At 41.6% G+C, this 18,480-nt stretch overlaps 1 long non-coding RNA gene across 1 annotated transcript; it reads left to right on the forward strand.

Moving 5' to 3' along the window:
• Positions 1 to 17: 17 nt before the first annotated feature.
• LOC308482107 lies at positions 18 to 18,480 on the forward strand. The gene is made up of 3 exons (XR_013989031.1): positions 18 to 267; positions 16,232 to 16,362; positions 17,766 to 18,480. It is a non-coding gene; the product is annotated as an uncharacterized lncRNA (long non-coding RNA).

Here is an 18,480-nt window from a genome sequence, read left to right on the forward strand (position 1 = left end):
ACAATGGCTAGCCTCTCTCCTACAGCCAGGGGAGAATCACATTGTCCAGTCTCTCTCACACTGTCCTAGACAGCAGCAGTACTACTGGCACAGTGCCTCTTTGTCTTTTACTGAGAGGGGCAGGAGCAGATGGGCACCATCTCACTTCTCTTCTTGAGGTGGGTAGCTGCAGTATGTGGGCACAGCGGCTGTCAGTTTACCTCTGACTGAAATGGCCAGCCGTGTGTGAGCAGAGAAGCAGGGTCCGAAGATAAGATGCACAGAGAGGTAAGAAACCCTAGCTATCAGACGGTTTCGGATACTTACTACCCAAAGAGACAGAGATAAGAGAGGGGGACAAAAAGAAGAGGGGGGTAATGTTCAAGAAGATCAGCTTTGTCCACTGTAAGAAATGGGTCCTTTTAAACATATTTTTCAATGAAGAAAATGTTTAAAAGCACCTTTCCAAAAAAACAAAACAAAAAACAGAGTCCTTTTCATTGGGGATAATTCAGATGGAAATTCCCAGGTGTCAAAAAAGGTTATTTATGTATGCCACTATGGCAGCCCGTGTTTTGTTAGCCCCAAAATGGAAAACCCAACCAAAGAAGAATGGCAACTTAAACTGATGGAATATGCGCAGCTTGAGGATCTAACGTAGAGAATAAGAGAACAAGAAGAACATTCATTTAAAGAAGATTGGAAAATGTTTATTGAATACATGGGGGGGGGTTGTGTACACTTAAAAACGTTGGCTGCATTGAGATAAATTCAAAAGTGTCAATAAGTTTTGATGGATGCAATAATGGAATACTGAATAGTTTAGTTTATATAAAATATGCAGGGATTTCTGCTATATAAAATGAAGCATGGAAAGAGAAGAAGGGAAGTCATTGATGTTTTAAGGTTTCTTAAATGAATATAAAAAAAGAAAAATTAATAAAAATTATAAAAAATAGTGGGTCCTGCCGGTGAGCGCTGATCCCTTTTCCTGCAAATTCTTGATTTGGAAGAAAGCAACAATCCGTGAGTAAAGACTGAATATATTAAATTCGAGACTAAAATACTGAATTTGGCTGAAAGCGGAGAGACGTGGAAACAGGAAGTCCGTCTTCCGCTGTCACTGAACTTTAAAGCAAGGAGCTGGAGGAGTGGAGGCGTAAAAAGAACTTTCAATCCTACTGATCTGAGCACCCACTGAATTTTCTTCTAAACAAAGTAAGGACTTTAAGCTTATGATTTGGTACCTTTTATTCGTATCGATCTACCTTTCTTCTATTGGAATTATAAATTGGAATGAGAAACCCAGGGTCCGGAGCTGCCTGAGCTCTCTGAGAGACTGAGCTGTCAGTTTTGCAGATTTGGTTACTGTGTATCAGAATTTGCAACAATCTGAGGGCATTTGGACTTGCTATTTTGAAACACCGTCTGAAAGACCAGTAAGCACTGGTAGAAACAAAGTGGCTGTTAACATCAACTCTGCTAAATACTTGTTTTTGAAGGTTCCTGGACATTAAACTGGACTTTAATTTTATTAGAATTCTTCCCTAAAGACATTTTAAGCTCCCTCTAGAGGATTTGAGACTTACAACAGTGACTGTACATTTACTTTCCCTTTCCCGGCCTCCTGTCTTCTTTGGGCTCCTGTTTTCCCATGGGAATAACTCAGCTTGACCTTGACTTTTAGATAACTTTGGAATGAGTGGCACAAGAAGAAGGGGAAGAACTAGACAAACAACCCTGACAACTCTAACCTCAGCCTCGCAGATACGTAGATCATCTGTACCTACTCTGCCTTCAGAGGTAGAAGAAGCCGTTCTGCCACAGGCAAGGGAGGGAGAAACGGAGCAGTTACAATTGGAAGATATGGCCTCAGGATCATCTGCTTCTATCCTAGAGAAAATCTATGAAAAATTGGAATCTCTGGATAAGAGAGTGGAATCTTTGGACAAGAAAGCAGATGAGCAAACAGCTAAGATTGATCAAAATACAGAATGTTTAAATAGATTAACTGGACAAGTCGCACAGAACGTACAGGCAATTGGACAGTTGACGGAGGCCACAGTAGAAAATCGGAAATTGGCTGAGGACACTAGTCAAAAACTTGAAAATTTAGAACAAGAGGTAAGACCACTCTGCAGACAAGTAGGTGAACATCAGATTTATCTTTCTATGATAGAACTGCGAAACCGTGAGAATAATTTAAGGATTAGGTCGGTACAAGAAGCAGAAGGAGGCAACCTAGCTGAGTTCTTAACTAAAGAATTCTCCAAGTTTTGGAATTTAGAGGAAAAGGACTTTAAAATTGTGTCAGCTTTCAGGCTTGGAAGATTTACAAAGAAGGAGAGGCCCAGAGATTGTTTGATAACATTGAGATCAAAGGAGGAAAGGGATAAGATTTTGGGCCTACACTACGAAAAGTCACTGGACATTCTGGACAGAAGAATTGAAATTTACAAAGATATTCCTAGACAACTGCTGGACCTCAGATCCGCCTACTCTGAACTTGTCAAACTATTAAGGAGCAACTCAATTGCTTTTAGGTGGGAATTCCCCCAAGGAATATCCTTTACCTTTAGAGGGAAGAAAGTTAAAATCAGAACACTGGAAGATAGAGATAAATTTCTGTCTACATATGGAGAGGACCTTCAAAAAGGAATTGAACTACCCTTTGGGCCTGGAGCACCGGCAGTACCGGCACCCGTGGAACCTGAAGATCCTGTGAATAAGATACCACCCCTAGAAAAATAACCAGAATTATTCAGGATGTCTCTGCAACTTTTGAGCTGGAATATAAATGGCTGTAACATTCCGGAAAAAAGGAAGAAAATATTTCATATATTAAAAAAAGAACAATTGGACATTATTTGTTTACAGGAAACACATGTGACAAGGCTCCACAGAAAAGTGTTAATAAACAAAAGACTTGGCCAGGAATTTATATCTTCGGATAGAGTAAAGAAGAGAGGTGTGGTGATATATGTGAAAGAGAGCCTGTCACCCAAATTCCTATTTAAAGATGAACATGGAAGAATTTTGGCAATTGAGATACAACATCAAGGAGAGAAGCTTTTGATATTAGGAATCTACGCACCAAACGAAGGGAAAGCGGAATTCTACAGGAAGTTGCATGAGACTATGCTGGACTATCTGGACTATAACAACATCATTATGATGGGAGACATGAATGGGGTCGTATCAACCAACATGGACAAGTCACAAAGTCAAAATGTTACAAAAGACGGCAGACTACCTAAAACTTTTTTTGAAATGACAGACAATATGGATTTGATTGACATCTGGAGGACAAAGAACCCCTTGGGAAGAGAGGGAACATTCTTTTCTGAAGCCCAACTGACCTGGACAAGAATCGACCAAATATGGATATCTAGAGGTCTGGCACCTAAGGCTAGAAAGGTGGAAATCTGCCCAAAGACCTGCTCCGACCACAATGCAGTAAAGATGGACATGACACTGTTACCAACCGGCTCTTTTAGATGGAAGATGAATGACAACTTGCTTAGAGATCAGGAGATTACCAAGAAGGCCCAAAAAGCTCTGAAGGACTATTTTGAGATAAATATGAACACCACGGTGGAAAAAAGAATCGTCTGGGACGCAAGCAAAGCCGTTATGAGGGGATTCTTGATACAACAGAATGCAGTAAAGAAAAGGACACAAAATGAGAGAAAAGACAAGATTCTGGACAAAATAAAAGAATTAGAGAAGAAGTTAAGATTAAACCCGAAGTCACAGCCAACTTTGAGAGAAATTAAACTCTATCAAGTACAATATTCTAAATTGATAAACCAGGAAATAGAGTGGAAGGTCAAATTAATGAAACAAAAAATGTTTGAGTCGGCGAATAAATGTGGAAAACTGCTAGCTTGGCAGTTGAAGAGAAGACAAAGATTAAATACAGTTACAAACTTAGAGATTGAAGGAAGAAATATCCAGAATCCTGTGGACATTAGAAAGTGTTTCCAGAGATATTTTAAAAAATTATACACTCAAGGGCCGCAAGACGAGGCTGAGATTAAACAATTTTTGGGGAAAAATGGATTACCAAAATTGTCACAAGAAAATAGGACAATCCTGAATTGTAAAATAACACGACAAGAGATTGAACAGGCCATTCAGAACATGCAATTGGGCAAATCTCCAGGGCCAGATGGGCTGACCTCCAAGTACTATAAGACACTAAAAGATTATTTGATACAACCCTTGATGGAGGTCAGCAACGAAATTATGGAGGGGAATAGGGCGCCGGAGTCGTGGAAGGAAGCGTTTATCACATTGATACCAAAGTCGGAAGCTGAAAAGACACAACTTAAGAACTATCGTCCCATCTCTCTTCTAAATGTGGATTACAAAATATTTGCAGACATTTTGGCAAGTAGACTTAAAAAAGTTTTAAATGAAGTAATTCACAAGGACCAGGCAGGCTTTCTCCCAGGCAGACACTTGTTTGCTAATACAAGGAATATTATTGACATTTTGGAACTTTTGCAAACAGATATAAACACAAAAGCAGTCTTAATTTTTATAGATGCGGAGAAGGCCTTTGACAACCTTTGATAAGCACAGAGGTTTTTTAGGGAGTTAGAGTTAAAGTTAAGAGTTGAGAAGACAGTCTGGAGTTAGAAGAGACAGAAAAGATAAGTCTGTGGGTTGGGCTAGTCTGGTGTGAGAGAGTGAGAGAATTCGTTAAGAGGAGTCAGTCAAACAGTTGAGATAATCAGTCAGAAGGTATTAGGAAGGTATAGGTCGGTAAAGAAACTAAAGTTAAGATACTGACAGGAATATTATCTGAGAAACCATAAACTTGTTAATGTTTGTAAAATAAACTTGGTTTTTTTGGTTCCCTTTTAACAACTGATTGGACTCAATGTTTTACCAGAGAGTAACTGGTTGGTGGCAGCGGGGAAGCGAGCACAGTGGTGGCACAGGGATCAATAGACCGTTAAACGTCCGGGGACCCTGTGTGATCGCCACACCCAAGCTTTGGCAAAGCATGAGCTTATATTCCCTATACAGTGGTACCTCAGGTTAAGTACTTAATTCATTCCGGAGGTCCGTTCTTAACCTGAAACTGTTCTTAACCTGAAGCACCACTTTAGCTAATGGGGCCTCCTGCTGCCGCTGCGCCGGAGCACAATTTCTGTTCTCATCCCGAAGTTCTGAACCTGAAGCACTATTTCTGGGTTAGCGGAGTCTGTAACCTGAAGCATATGTAACCTGAGGTACCACTGTACTCAAAGCATAGGTTCCCTCCCTTGTCTCCCTATTGGCTGGGTACTACAAGGTTTACAACCTGTCACGACCGCCTAATTTCCCTGCTAACATCCCTGCCTCTGTTTATATCTCCCACTAACCTTAGTTCAGCTCCCCTTTATCCTTATTTACTATTTTCCTTATTTGGTCTACATTCCTATGCAGTTATTCACTAAGTCAAGGTAAAAGACCACATCCTGACCACAAGTTCTAAACATCTCCAGTTACGAGAACCACATTTCCAGTTATGAGAAGTGGGTCAATCTGGACTGACGTCTGCCTAACTAATAATAATAATAATAATAATTTATTATAATAATTTATTATTTATACCCCACCCATCTGGCTGAGTTTCCCCAGCCACTCTGGGAGGCTCCCAAAAGAATATTAAGAACACGATAAAACATCAAACATTAAAAGCTTCCCTAAACAGGGCTGCCTTCCGATGTCTTCTAAAAGTCAGATAGCTGTTTATTTCCTTGACACCTGAAGGGAGGGCGTTCTACAGGGCAGGTGCCACTACCATGAAAGCCCTCTGCCTGGTTCCCTGTAGCCTCTCTTCTCAAAGTGAGGGAACTGTCAGAAGGCCCATGGAGCTGGACTGTTTGGGCTAAATGATGGGGGTGGAGACGCTCCTTCAGGTGTACTGGGCTGAGGCCATTTAGGGCTTTAAAGGTCAGCACCAACACTTTAAATTGTGCTCAGAAACATACTTGTTACATTTGTAGTTTATGTGAAAAACCAACACCCTCATTTCTCACATGCCCATGGAGTACACCTCTTTATTGCATTTATTTATTCCATATTTCCTCCATGGAGCTCAAGGCAACATACAAGGTTCCTCCCACTCAATCTTATCTTCACAACCATGTGAGACAAGTTAGGGCTAAGAGATGCCCATGGATACCCATCCATGAAGCTGGATCTGACCAGACACCGAAGCTAGGGCCTTATCTTTCAGAGGGAATAGGAACTTCATTTCATTGGCCCTCACCCAGCCCATTACAAATGCCATATGCCTATTCAGGACATCAATGCTACACATGAAATAGATGAAGATGAGAGATAGAGATGTGTTTCATTAGAATGTTGGTGATATTTCATTCCAGATCTCTGGCTAACCTTTCTCAGAAATTTCATGCAGGATGTTGAGCAGAAGAGGGAACAAAACATAATCCATATGCCCGAGGGCATGGCACCCACATACCCCAGTAACCCCCTTCTTAAACCCGCCAGACATGATAGGTATGGAACCATTGAAGAACAGTGACCCCACTTTCCACATTCCACCATTTCAAAAGGTATTTTTAAAGCAATTTATAGATTTTTAAAAAATACTACTACTAAACAACGCACAATTAGTAAGAGCAGCAAGATAAAAATAGCAACAAAATTAAAAACCACTCAGCAGCAAAGAAAATAATCCAGTTAAAACTCTCCAGTCATAAAGCAATACAAATTAAAAGCTCTAGCAGTTTCTTTCAGCTCAGAGAAGTAAGTGCTGTAATGCATCTGTGAAAGAATGAAGATATGTGTTAGGAAAATGCAAAAATGTGCAGCTTTCTTGTAAGAAGCAAGACCAGCGGCATTTATTTAATCCAGTTATGCTGCTTGAGACCCTTCTAATGGGAAAGACCTGATAATCTCTACATGCAAAACTGTATATGCCCCTCTGTCAAGAGATTGTCTCAACGTGGAAATTAGTTGTTTGAACCCTATGTAACCAAATTTAGTCAAAATTACTCCTGCAGCAAAGAACCAATATAAAGGTGTAAACTCTTAGTGTGATGGTAAATGAAGACTAGGGAGTTGTTGTTGTTTAGTCGTTTAGTCGTGTCCGACTCTTCGTGACCGCATGGACCAGAGCACGCCAGGCACTCCTGTCTTTCACTGCCTCGTGCAGTTTGGTCAAACTCATGCTGGTAGCTTCAAGAACACTATCCAACCATCTCATCCTGTCGTCCCCTTCTCCTTGTGCCCTCCATCTTTCCCAACATCAGGGTCTTTTCCAGGGAGTCTTCTCTTCTCATGAGGTGGCCAAAGTACTGGAGTCTCAGCTTCACGATCTGTCCTTCCAGTGAGCACTCAGGGCTGATTTCCTTCAGAATGGATAGGTTTGATCTTCTTGCAGTCCATGGGACTCTCAAGAGTCTCCTCCAGCACCATAATTCAAAAGCATCAATTCTTCGGTGATCAGCCTTCTTTATGGTCCAGCTCTCACTTCCATGCATCACTACTGGGAAAACCATAGCTTTAACTATACGGACCTTTGTTGGCAGGAAGACTCGAGTTCAAATTCCCACTTGGCTGTGAAGCTCACTGGTTGACCCTGGCCCAGCCACACCCAGTCTGATCTACCTCACAGGGATATTGTGAGGATAAACTGAGGGAAAAGGCAACCACACTGCATACATATGCTGCCTTAGGCTCCTTGAAGGAAATGTGGGATACAAATTTAATGACTGGCTGAATAAAATGCATACATTAGCATGTAAATTTTAAAATGATACCCCCTGAAATCACAGTAATTCAAAATAACATGATTTGAGAATAAAATAACTAGACAGTAATGGAAACGGAAAAAGAAGATCTTCAGTAATGAGGTACCAAAGGACTATAACATATACTTTTCAACATTTTACACGTTTGGCTAAATCCCAAAGAGTCAAGAGTCAAGTTGTTGTTTTTTTAAGGTAATATGGAAGGTGTAGCATTTTCATACGTTCTAATTTTTATTGTTTAATTAACATTTCCATAACACTCCTACATCTTTGAGCTTTAGAAAGGCCACTGAAATTAGGCTCTGTTCAGTGTCGTAAATCTTTGCCTGGGATTGCAAATTTGCCCTTAAATGCAAAACTTAGAAACATTAAACCATTGGGCTATTTTTTTTTTTATAAAGTCAATTATTTAAAGTTTATCTTTGGGTGGATGAGAGCAAAAGAACTTATTCATATAGTATTCTCAGAGAAGGACTAATCCCTAGGAAATTCTGTAAGCCTCCTTCATTGTAAGAGACTTTTAAAAAAAAAATCAGTGTAATTTCACACGTGCCTGGCTGAACAACGACAGGAATGAATATGTATTAGAGACAAGGAGCACACGTTGGCATGGCATGCCTCTGATCCAGAGAGCCTTGTGGGGTTATTGTATTACTGACAGATGACTGATCAACTTTGACAGCCTCAATCACTTCTCTGTGTAGTAGATGGAATGTCTGAATTCCACACTCTGTTGACATCTCACTTAGACCATAATGTATGGTATTTGGGGCTGCCCTTGAAGACAGTTTGAAAAAGGCAGTTAGTTGAAAATTCAGCCGCCGGGATTTTGACTGGGATAACTCATGGGATATGTATCTTGCCGCTTTCAGAGATCTAAACTGGTTATCTGTTCACTTCCAAGTAGGGGAATGGGAGTGTGGCGTTTGCCTCCTAGGATGGGTCATAAGGAAAGCGTTAAAATGGGTGTGACGTGATTGGCCAGTGAGAATGCAAGGGGGGAATAAAAGCTAGAGTGGGAGGTTTTGAAAGTCAGTCGAGGTTTGGGAGTTGAAGAAGGAAGAGGGAGGTTTAGGTGTGGGTTGGTAGAGTTGTATTGTGAGAGAGTGAGAGGAATTGTTAGGTGGAGTCAGATAGATAGTTGGGAATAATCAGTTTGAAGTTGTTAGGAACTAAGATTAAGAAACTGTCAAGAAAAATTAACTGAAACCATAAGCTTGTTCCTGCATTTAAAAATAAACTTGATTATTTGTTTATGTTAACAACTGACTGGACTCCGTGTGTCCCCGTGAGATACGGGGTAGTGGCAGCGGAAAAAGCAATCGCCGTGGCGGCACAGGGTCAATAAACCATCAAACGTCTGGGGGCCCTGTGTATGATCACCACTGGGAGAAACTTGATTCAGTTTGCATTTAAAACATGGGTAGGCAAACTAAGGCCCAGGGGCCGGATCTGGCCCAATCGCCTTCTAAATCCAGCCCGCAGATGGTCCGGGAATCAGCATGTTTTTACATGAGTAGAATGTGTCCTTTTATTTAAAATGCATCTCTGGGTTATTTGTGGGGCATAGGAATTCGTTCATTATTATTTTTTCAAAATATAGTCCGGCCCCCCACAAGGTCTGAGGGACAGTGGACCGGCCCCCTGCTGAAAAAGTTTGCTGACCCCGATTTAAAGCCAGATCTATAAAATCTGCACTTTCCAAATCAACATGAGAACCAAAACCATTGAAATTCGCACATATCCAAATTTTGTGACGCAGTTCTCCAACCAAACAATGCTTGCAAAAATGAGCATTTGTGTGTGTGTGTGTGTGTGTGTGCGCGCGTGCGCGTGTGTGTGTGTGTGTGTGTGTGTGTGTGTGTGTCTTCCCCCTTCATGGTTGGGCAGCAGTGGTACTTTTTATACAAACTTCTTGAATGAGCCAGTTATATTCATTGTAATTGAAACAGGCACCATTCATTTCAATGGGATTTGGGGAGACAATGTCCCAAACAACTTTCCAAGCATTTAATCAGCAAACAATATATATTTTGGGGGCCAGCTACATAGCAAATTTTGGCACCACAAGCAATAAACAAACCAGGCTTCTTGCTATCCTCAGGAAGTCTGTGCGGAAAACAGCCAGTTGGCAGTTTTATTACTTTTCGCACTAATCCAAAAAGAAATGGTGACAAATGCTATGCACTGAAATGAAGCAGAAGGATATGAAGTACGAGGATAAGGGAGGCTCTTGTTATTAAAAGTGAGAGGAAATGGACTGACTGGTCCCAACTAGCCTTGCACATGGGTAGAGATTAGAGAGAAGAAGCTGTAGTGAGGGCTATCATTCCCAGCGTTTGATTTCTAACATGAAGTATCCCATCCACTTGGAAGTCATGCTTCTGAAATCCCAGATGCATGTGATAATGACGCTCCCCACACCTTAGAGCCTGCCATGTTCGTGGAGCCCCTCTGGCTCTGGTTATGGATCCATGTGCTGGTCCCGTGGGTTACCCGAGAGACGAGGTCCAAGTCTGGTCCGTGGTCAAAGGTGCAACATGGAGGCAGTCCGTAGTAGCTGAAGCTGGGTGCAGGGTAGGGAGTTGGATGAAGTCAGGAACAGGCTTGCAAGCAGGGAGCCAGGGCGGGTCAGGAGTTCTGTCAGGAAAGCAGGGCAGGGTTCAGGCAGGAACCAACAATGTTGCTCCCGCAACTTGGGACTGGGGCTGGCCGGCTTTTATCTGCCCCGAAGCATAGGGCGGCCCCGATCCTCTGGTGATTCGCCTCTCCTGACCTGGAGGTGAGCACTCCTCCTGTGGGAACTTAGTTCCCTCTGCCTCTCTGCCCTGAGCCTCTGCAGCTCAGGAGAGGCTGGAGGGTTACCAGACCCAGAGGCAACCTCAGCTTCCCCTGACGGGGCTGGGAGTGGAGCACCTGCAGACAATGGGTCCTCCATCCCCTCAGGAGCCAGAGCAGACTCAGCTGATGCCTGCACCTGAGGATCCAGCACAGGTGAGGACCCTTCAGACTTATGCCCCAGCCCCAGCTCAGCTGTTTCTGGAGGCGGGGAATCCTGTGCAGGCTGGGATTCCTCAGGTTCAGCATCCGAGTCCGAATCCCAAGCCATCAGAATCCTGCTGCTCTGGTTTCTGCGCACTGACCCCCATCCTCCATCATCCTGCGAGTACTTCCTACACCAACCTCTCCTTCCCCATCTCCATCTTGCCCCGGTGTGTCTCAGTCCTTGCTACACCCCACACTGGGATACCCTTCCTCTTCTCTGTTCATGATAGTTTATGACTGATTCCAATCCCGCAATCTTTTTCACGTGGGCTATTAGCAGCAGGAATTGAAATTGAAATACTTTATTGTCACTTGTACAACTTGTATACAGTGAGATTACACAAGCACCCCCCACTCAGCTCTCTTAGTCTTAATTCCCCTCGTTTACTGACGCACACCCACCAAACCCAAAAGTCAGTGGCCCTGTTGTTATCTTTTCATTCAGCAGCCTAACAGCCCACAGACAGAAGCTGTTCTTTACCCTGTTGGTGCGACTAATCATGCTTCTATATCTTCTGCCTGAGGGCAGGTAATCAAGAAAGTGCCGGCCAGGGTGTGAATCATCCCTGAGAATTTTCCTTACTCTCCTGAGGCAACGTTCTTCTGCTGTTTCATCCAGCGGATTCACGGGAGAGCCCATAATATCTTGTGCTGTGTTCACCACCCTCTGTAGGCACTTCCTATCAGTTAAAGTCAAACCAGCGTACCACACCGTAATGAAGTATGAAAGGACACTTTCTATTGTGGACCGGTAGAAGGAGATCAACAAATGTTGATTGACATCGTTCTTTCGCAATACTCTGAGGAGATGGAGTCTCTGTTGGGCTTTCTTAACCACCATTTAACACATCTGCATTCAATCCCTCCCCTCTAAATGCAGAATTTTGTCACTTTCTCACTGCTGTGGCTGCTGAATAGCAGGCCTTTAAACTGTGGAATTCCTCCTGGATAGCATTCTTCTGTAATCTCTATACCTCATTGTTGGACCACACTTCTTTCCTGTTTTTTTCTGGTGTGATTCCATTATCGGAAGCCTTCATATAAAACGACTACTTCCCATGTCAGGCTTTCATACAACCTAGAAGTAAAAATAATGGCTCCCCCCTTTTATTTTATTTTACTTTATTACTCACAAATCACTTATTTGTACTGCTGCCATGACCCAAATGTGGTTTCCCAGGAGGACAGTCCCAGTCTGGCCCCCAGAGTGGATATGTGCATGCATTTACATAAATAAATGTACCTACACACTTCTACAATCTGATATTATTCCAGTTTATGCAGCTTCATAGGAATGTAATTAAGAGTTAATCCTGATTGCTATTAGAAGTTATTTGAGAGGTAAAGCAGTGTAGTTTATACGCACGCCCTGCCCCAGGGATTCGATGTGAGTTCCCTCTTTCTCCATTAGGCTGCATCTGCACTGCACATTAGTGGCTGCTTCTGATTTTGCTAAAGAGCAGCATAAATTAATGAAAAGGCAGATTTCTATCCCTATTAATTAATGTGTGGACTGGTCGTAGCAGATCGCATATTGTTCAAATAGCCTTTTGCTAATGCAGATCACTTTTCTATTGCATATAAGGGCAGAGGAAACACATATGATTAAAGAATGTAGCTGAAGAAGCCTGCCTCTACTTGAATAAGCAGGAGCATAATATTATTACTAGTTGGCCTAGGCTTGGGTCTTGGAGGTTTGTAGTGCTTTTTATAGATTTTGTGACAAGAACAGTGCAATTCTATAACGTCTACTCAGGTGCAAGTCTCATTCTGCTTTCAGCCAAGTAAGTAGGTATAGGACTGCAGCCGTAACTATATATCCTGAGTGGTCTGTCATCCAGTACCGGGGTTTTTTTTTCTCTTTCCCAAAGCTGTTATCTTAAGGTGGGCAGCTGTTCTCTCACTTGATGTGCTTTGCATCCCTTATCACACATTTATATTGTTAATTTAAATATATGCTTATTATTGTCAACTTTCCTGACCCCTCAATTCAGACTGTGTCTTTTTGTGCACGGGGGAACTGATGGAGTTCCTCACTAAGGCATAGGAACGGATCCTTCAAATAAGGACAATGGAGCAAGGAAACAGACTGCTCACAGGCAAATAAATGCAAATAGACACACAGGGGGTGAAATATCATGTTTAGAAGACTGTTCAGTATTGTAAATGGGCATATCACTACGGTTTTGACTCCCCTGTCATGTGACGGATGACAAGGAGTTAACAAATGGTCTTAACAAAATGGGTTAAGAAGGGATGTGGGTGGTGCTGTGGTCTAAACCACTGAGCCTCTTGGGCATGCTGATTGGAAGGTCGGCGGTTCAAATCCCTGCGACGGGGTCAGCTCCCGTTGCTCTGTCCCAGCTCCTGCCAACCTAGCAGTTCAAAAGCATGCCAGCGCAAGTAGATAAATAGGTACCACTGTGGCAGGAAGGTAAACGGTGTTTCCATGCGCTCTAGTTTCTGTCACAGTGTCCCATTGCGCCAGAAGCGGTTTAGTCGTGCTGGCCATGTGACCTGGAAAGCTGTCTATGGACACACACCAGCTCCCTCAGCCTGAAAACGAGATGAGTGGTGAAACCCCAGAGTGGTCTTTGACTGGACATAAATATCTAGCGGTCCTTTACCTTTTTTACCTTTACTGTTCCTTAATGGCTTTCAATATGTCCTCTAACCTTTCTCTGCATTGCACATTTCACCTGGCAGTGGGCGTGGTTGAAAACAGTTTCGATTTATAATTTTGAAAGTGGGTAGAGCTGTAACTTTAGTTGTACTGAAATGAGTCTAGGAGGTCTGTAGCAGGAAAGGAGTGATGCTGTTGCCTCATGGGAATCTGAAGCAGGATTACAAGTTATGTTACCTCCTTTTGGAGTCTGATTACTTCCAACATACTCTGTTTGTGCATTTATAGAGAGGTATTACAAAAGCACTGCAAATATCCAGTATTTTCCTTTATGTTTTACATGAAATTGTTTTTATAGACAAAACGGTTTTGTATGCTTTTATTTTTGACATTGATATCGTTAGTCACATTGAGGTGCTTCATAGGAAGTGGTTCATAAATGGAACTAAATTAAAAAACAAAAATTAAAATAACACCTGCAAAAGAAAACAGACTCTGAGTAAGGGGGCCACTCTTGAAACTTCCTCCCACTTAAGAAAATGTGGGTTACTTCCCTCTTTTTGTGGCAAATGGTCGGGAATTACCATACAAGAAAGAGGACTGTGGACTCAGCCATACAGCTGCAAAGGAAATGTTTTAAGTGTGTTGTAAAGTGCATTATACAAATGTTATGCTAGATGGCGATGGTGAGCAATGGCAAATTCAATATATTTTTCAAAACTTTTTTTGAAAAGCATGTTCACATTGTTTTTTATATGTGCGTAGATTCCACCTGTGTCTCTTTGCAAAAACACAGCACTCAACCGCATTACTTGGTTCACAAGAAACTGAGCATCAGGGGGGCCACAGTCTTACCTTCTGCCTGACACTAACCATAAACGTACGTTTTTGAACTAGGCTTCTTAAGCAATACATGGAGTCTGAGGCCCCAGAAGAGAGGAGAGCTCCTTCACTGCAGGTTTCATATAAACTCTACCATTCAATATCAGAGATGGTGACCATGCTCTTAATTTGAATGCTGTAAATGTGCCCCCATTTCAGTGAAGTGCAACTTTGCTTTCATCTCTTGCTGAAAATTCACGATATGTCTTACACATTGTTTTAGTCGTGTGTGTATGACAATGGAACAACAAGACCTGGGTCACTCTTACTAAATCATTGTCTTAAGCCCAACCCCAAGATGAGTGTCAAGCACAAGCAATGTGTGCTTTGAGCTTTAGCTGTGGAATTCAAGGGAAAAAACCTACATTAACAACCATCCTCTAGGGATCTTCAAGGAAAACCAGAAGCCAGATGTTCACCTGGCAAAAGCCTGGTTTACTTCCACTGACTGCAGCAACACCATGCAAAACAAACCTGCTGGGAATGCAGCTGCCATTTCCTGATGTAATGAGATTTCCCCAGTGAACTAATTTTGAAAGAAATAAAATATAACCCCTGGTGTTCTCCAAATAACCTCTGCAAATACCAGCTCCAGCATAAAGCTACCCACTATCCCTCTGGGGCAAGTTTGGTGCAATTAAAAGAAGACATTTTGACCCAGTTGCCTTATCTTTGCTTCAGCCCTTCTTTTTAAACACTTTAATAAATAAAACAAGTGGATTTAATTGGCTAACAAGAGGCTTAGGATAACCTGGAACTGCTTCCACATCAAGGGAAAGGAGACTTGGGGGTCACTTACAAGCTCTAAGCATACAAGTTACCTGCTAAATGTAAAGGAGAAAATTTCTCACTGAGCAGTAATCTGCATTCTGGTTTAAATGAAAAATGAATTGCATTGCAAACGGCACCGCTGCCTTTTCCTTGCTAATGATGCACAGTGCACTTGTAACTGAGTTGAGAGGAAAGGAAATGAGCCAACTGCTGTGCCCTTTTAAGTGGCACTTGCAAAGAAGGAAAAGGAATCACAGTGCAGCTGCTTTCTGGTGTTGGTGCGATGATGGGGTGGGATTTTCCTTTGAGAAAGGCCTATAGATCTGTGGCAGAGCACATGTCTTGCATTCAGAGGGCCCCAGGTTGCATTGCTGGCATCCCTAGGTAAAGGTAAAGGTAAAGGGGCCCCTGACCATTAGGTCCAGTTGTGGCCGATTCTGGGGTTGCAGCGCTCATCTCGCTTTATTGGCCGAGGAAGCCGGCGTACAGCTTCCAGGTCATGTGGCCAGCATGACTAAGCCACTTCTGGCGAATCAGAGCAGCACACGGAAACGCCGTTTACCTTCCTTCCAGAGGAAGGTAACCTATTTATCTACTTGCACTTTGACGTGCTTTCGAACTGCTAGGTTGGCAGGAGCTGGGACCAAGCAACAGGAGCTCACCCCGTTGTGGGGATTCGAACCGCCGACCTTCTGATTGGCAAGTCCTAGGCTCTGTGGTTTAACTCACAGTGCCACCCATGTCCCTGGCATCTCTAGGTAGAGCTGTGATAATGTCCAGCTTGAAACCTTGAAGAGTTTCCGTCAGCCAATAATGAGTTAGATGGATCAATGGTCTGGTTCAGTATAAGGTAACTTTCTCTTCTTATCACTGGCATTTTAAGACTTTGTTTGGTTAGCATACTCACGTACTGATGTTTGAGAGTGGACACCTTGCTACAGCAAACCTCCAATTGCTTGTCTCTGATTTGATACCATTATGGTGGGGAAATAAGACCAACATCGAGCCAAATTTAGGGTTACTTTAATCCAGTGCTCCAAATTTGGGTGAACCAATTGGCAAACTATGCAAATAATTATGCAGTGGGTGGGTAAGGGGGAAAGTAAACCCATTGCTGATCTCAGAATGCTAATCGTCCCCTTTTTCTGCTATACAGTGGTACCTCTGATAAAGAAAGGAACAATATAAAGAAAATAGAAAGATTTCTAAAAGAAAAAAAAGGTGCAGAAGATCCCGACAGAACAAAAAGACCAGCTGAATGCCCCAATAGAAATTGGCGAGATAAAGGTAAAGAAGTTTTGGAGGAAATAGAACAATTTGGAACAATTTGGAAAAATGGCAGGATTTAGACTGAATAAGAAAAAGACTAAAATAATTGCTAAAAATATGGAGCAAAATAGGATAGAAATAATGCAACAACAGACAGAGATAGAGGTGGTGAAAAAAGTAAAATATTTGGGGATTTGGTTAACACCTAAAAATATTGACCTGTTCCAGAATAATTATGTACCGGTTTGGAAGGAAATAAGGAAAGATCTGGAGGTGTGGGGCAGAATGAAACTGTCCTTTTGGGGCAGAAGATGAGTGTGCTTCCAAAGATGTTATTTTTATTTCAGACTATCCCCATTATAAAGGGGGTAGGGATTTTTAAAGAGTGGCAAAAAGTGATTTCAAGGTATATTTGGCAGGGCAAGAAGCCAAGAATAAAATATAAGTTATTAACAGATGTGAAAGAAAGAGGTGGCTTCGCCCTGCCAGATATGAAATTATATTATGAAGCAGCATGCCTTTGCTGGTTAAAAGAATGGATAAAATTAGACATTAAGGAATTATTAGATCTTGAAGGTTTTGATAACAGATTTGGATGGCATGCATACTTATGGTGTGATAAGAAGAAAATTCATAAAGGTTTTGGGAACCACATCTTCAGAAATTCGTTAATAGAAGTATGGGACAGGTACAAAAATCTATTGGAACCAAAAGTTCCACACTGGCTATCTCCGTTAGAAGTTATGAGTGTAAAGAAAATTAATATGAGAGGTAACTGGATCACATATGGTGAAATGGTGATTAAAGAGGAGGGAAAATGGAAGCTAAAACCATATGAACAAATTAAAGAACATGTATATGATTGGTTGCATTATTTCCAAGTCAATGAAATATTTTAAAAAGATATAAAAGAATGTGGATATGGAGAAAAAGACTCAAAGTTTCAAGTAGATATAATAAACAATGAATGTAAAATTCTGTCAAAAATGTATAAAATACTGTTGGAATGGAACATGAAAGATGAAGAGGTTAAATCGGTAATGATACAATGGGCCAAAGACTTTGGGTATAATATACAATTTGATAATTGGGAAAAATTGTGGAAAGAAAATTTGAAATTTACTGCATGTACTGCGTTGAAGGAAAATGTTATGAAAATGTTTTACAGATGGTACATCACGCCGGTAAAATTAGCAAAAATGTAAAAGAATGTAATAAGTGTTGGAAATGTAAAGAAAAAGAAGGAACATTTTATCATATGTGGTGGGAATGTAAGAAAGTGAAAGGTTTCTGGGAGGCGATTTATAATGAATTGAAAAAGATGTTAAAATTTACTTTTGTGAAGAAACCAGAAGCCTTTCTTTTAGGAATTACAGGAAAAGAAATAAGAAGAAAAGACTGTAAACTCTTTCTGTATGCAGTTACAGCAGCAAGGACTTTATTGGCTCAAAAATGGAAACAAGAGGAATTACCGACAATAGAAGAATGGAGAATGAAGTTGACAGATTATGCGGAACTGGACAAACTAACTGGGAAAATCAGATATGCCCGAGACCAAAAGTTCATTGAAGACTGGGGAAAGTTTGTAGAGTATCTGAAAAACGTATGCAATATACAAACAACGCTAGTGAGGTTTCGAGAGGCACTGTAAAGACTGAGAGATATTGTCAAAAAAGAAATAGAAGGGAGAGGGAAGACAAATGGCAATAAAGGGAATGCGTAATTAAGAGATAAATATGGATGGTTGCCAGAGAAGCTGAAGGAAGTCCAAAAGAGATGCTTCGTTATAATTTGGATAAAAATGTATAATTGTATTGGAAAATTAATAAAAAATTATTTTAAAAAAAATACAGTGGTACCTCGGGTTACATACGCTTCAAGTTACATACGCTTCAGGTTAAAGACTCCACTAACCCAGAAATAGTACCTTGGGTTAAGAACTTTGCTTCGGCATAAGAACAGAAATCATGCTCCAGCAGCGCACCAGCAGCAGGAGGCCCCATTAGCTAAAGTGGTGCTTCAGGTTAAGAACAGTTTCAGGTTAAGAACGGACCTCCGAAACAAATTAAGTACTTAACCTGAGGTACCACTGTATCACTATTTGAAATCCTGTGTTGAAAACGTTACTCTGGTGCA

Source organism: Podarcis pityusensis (assembly GCF_964106645.2).
Source record: "Podarcis pityusensis genome assembly, chromosome: 7".
Lineage (NCBI taxonomy): Eukaryota > Metazoa > Chordata > Lepidosauria > Squamata > Lacertidae > Podarcis > Podarcis pityusensis.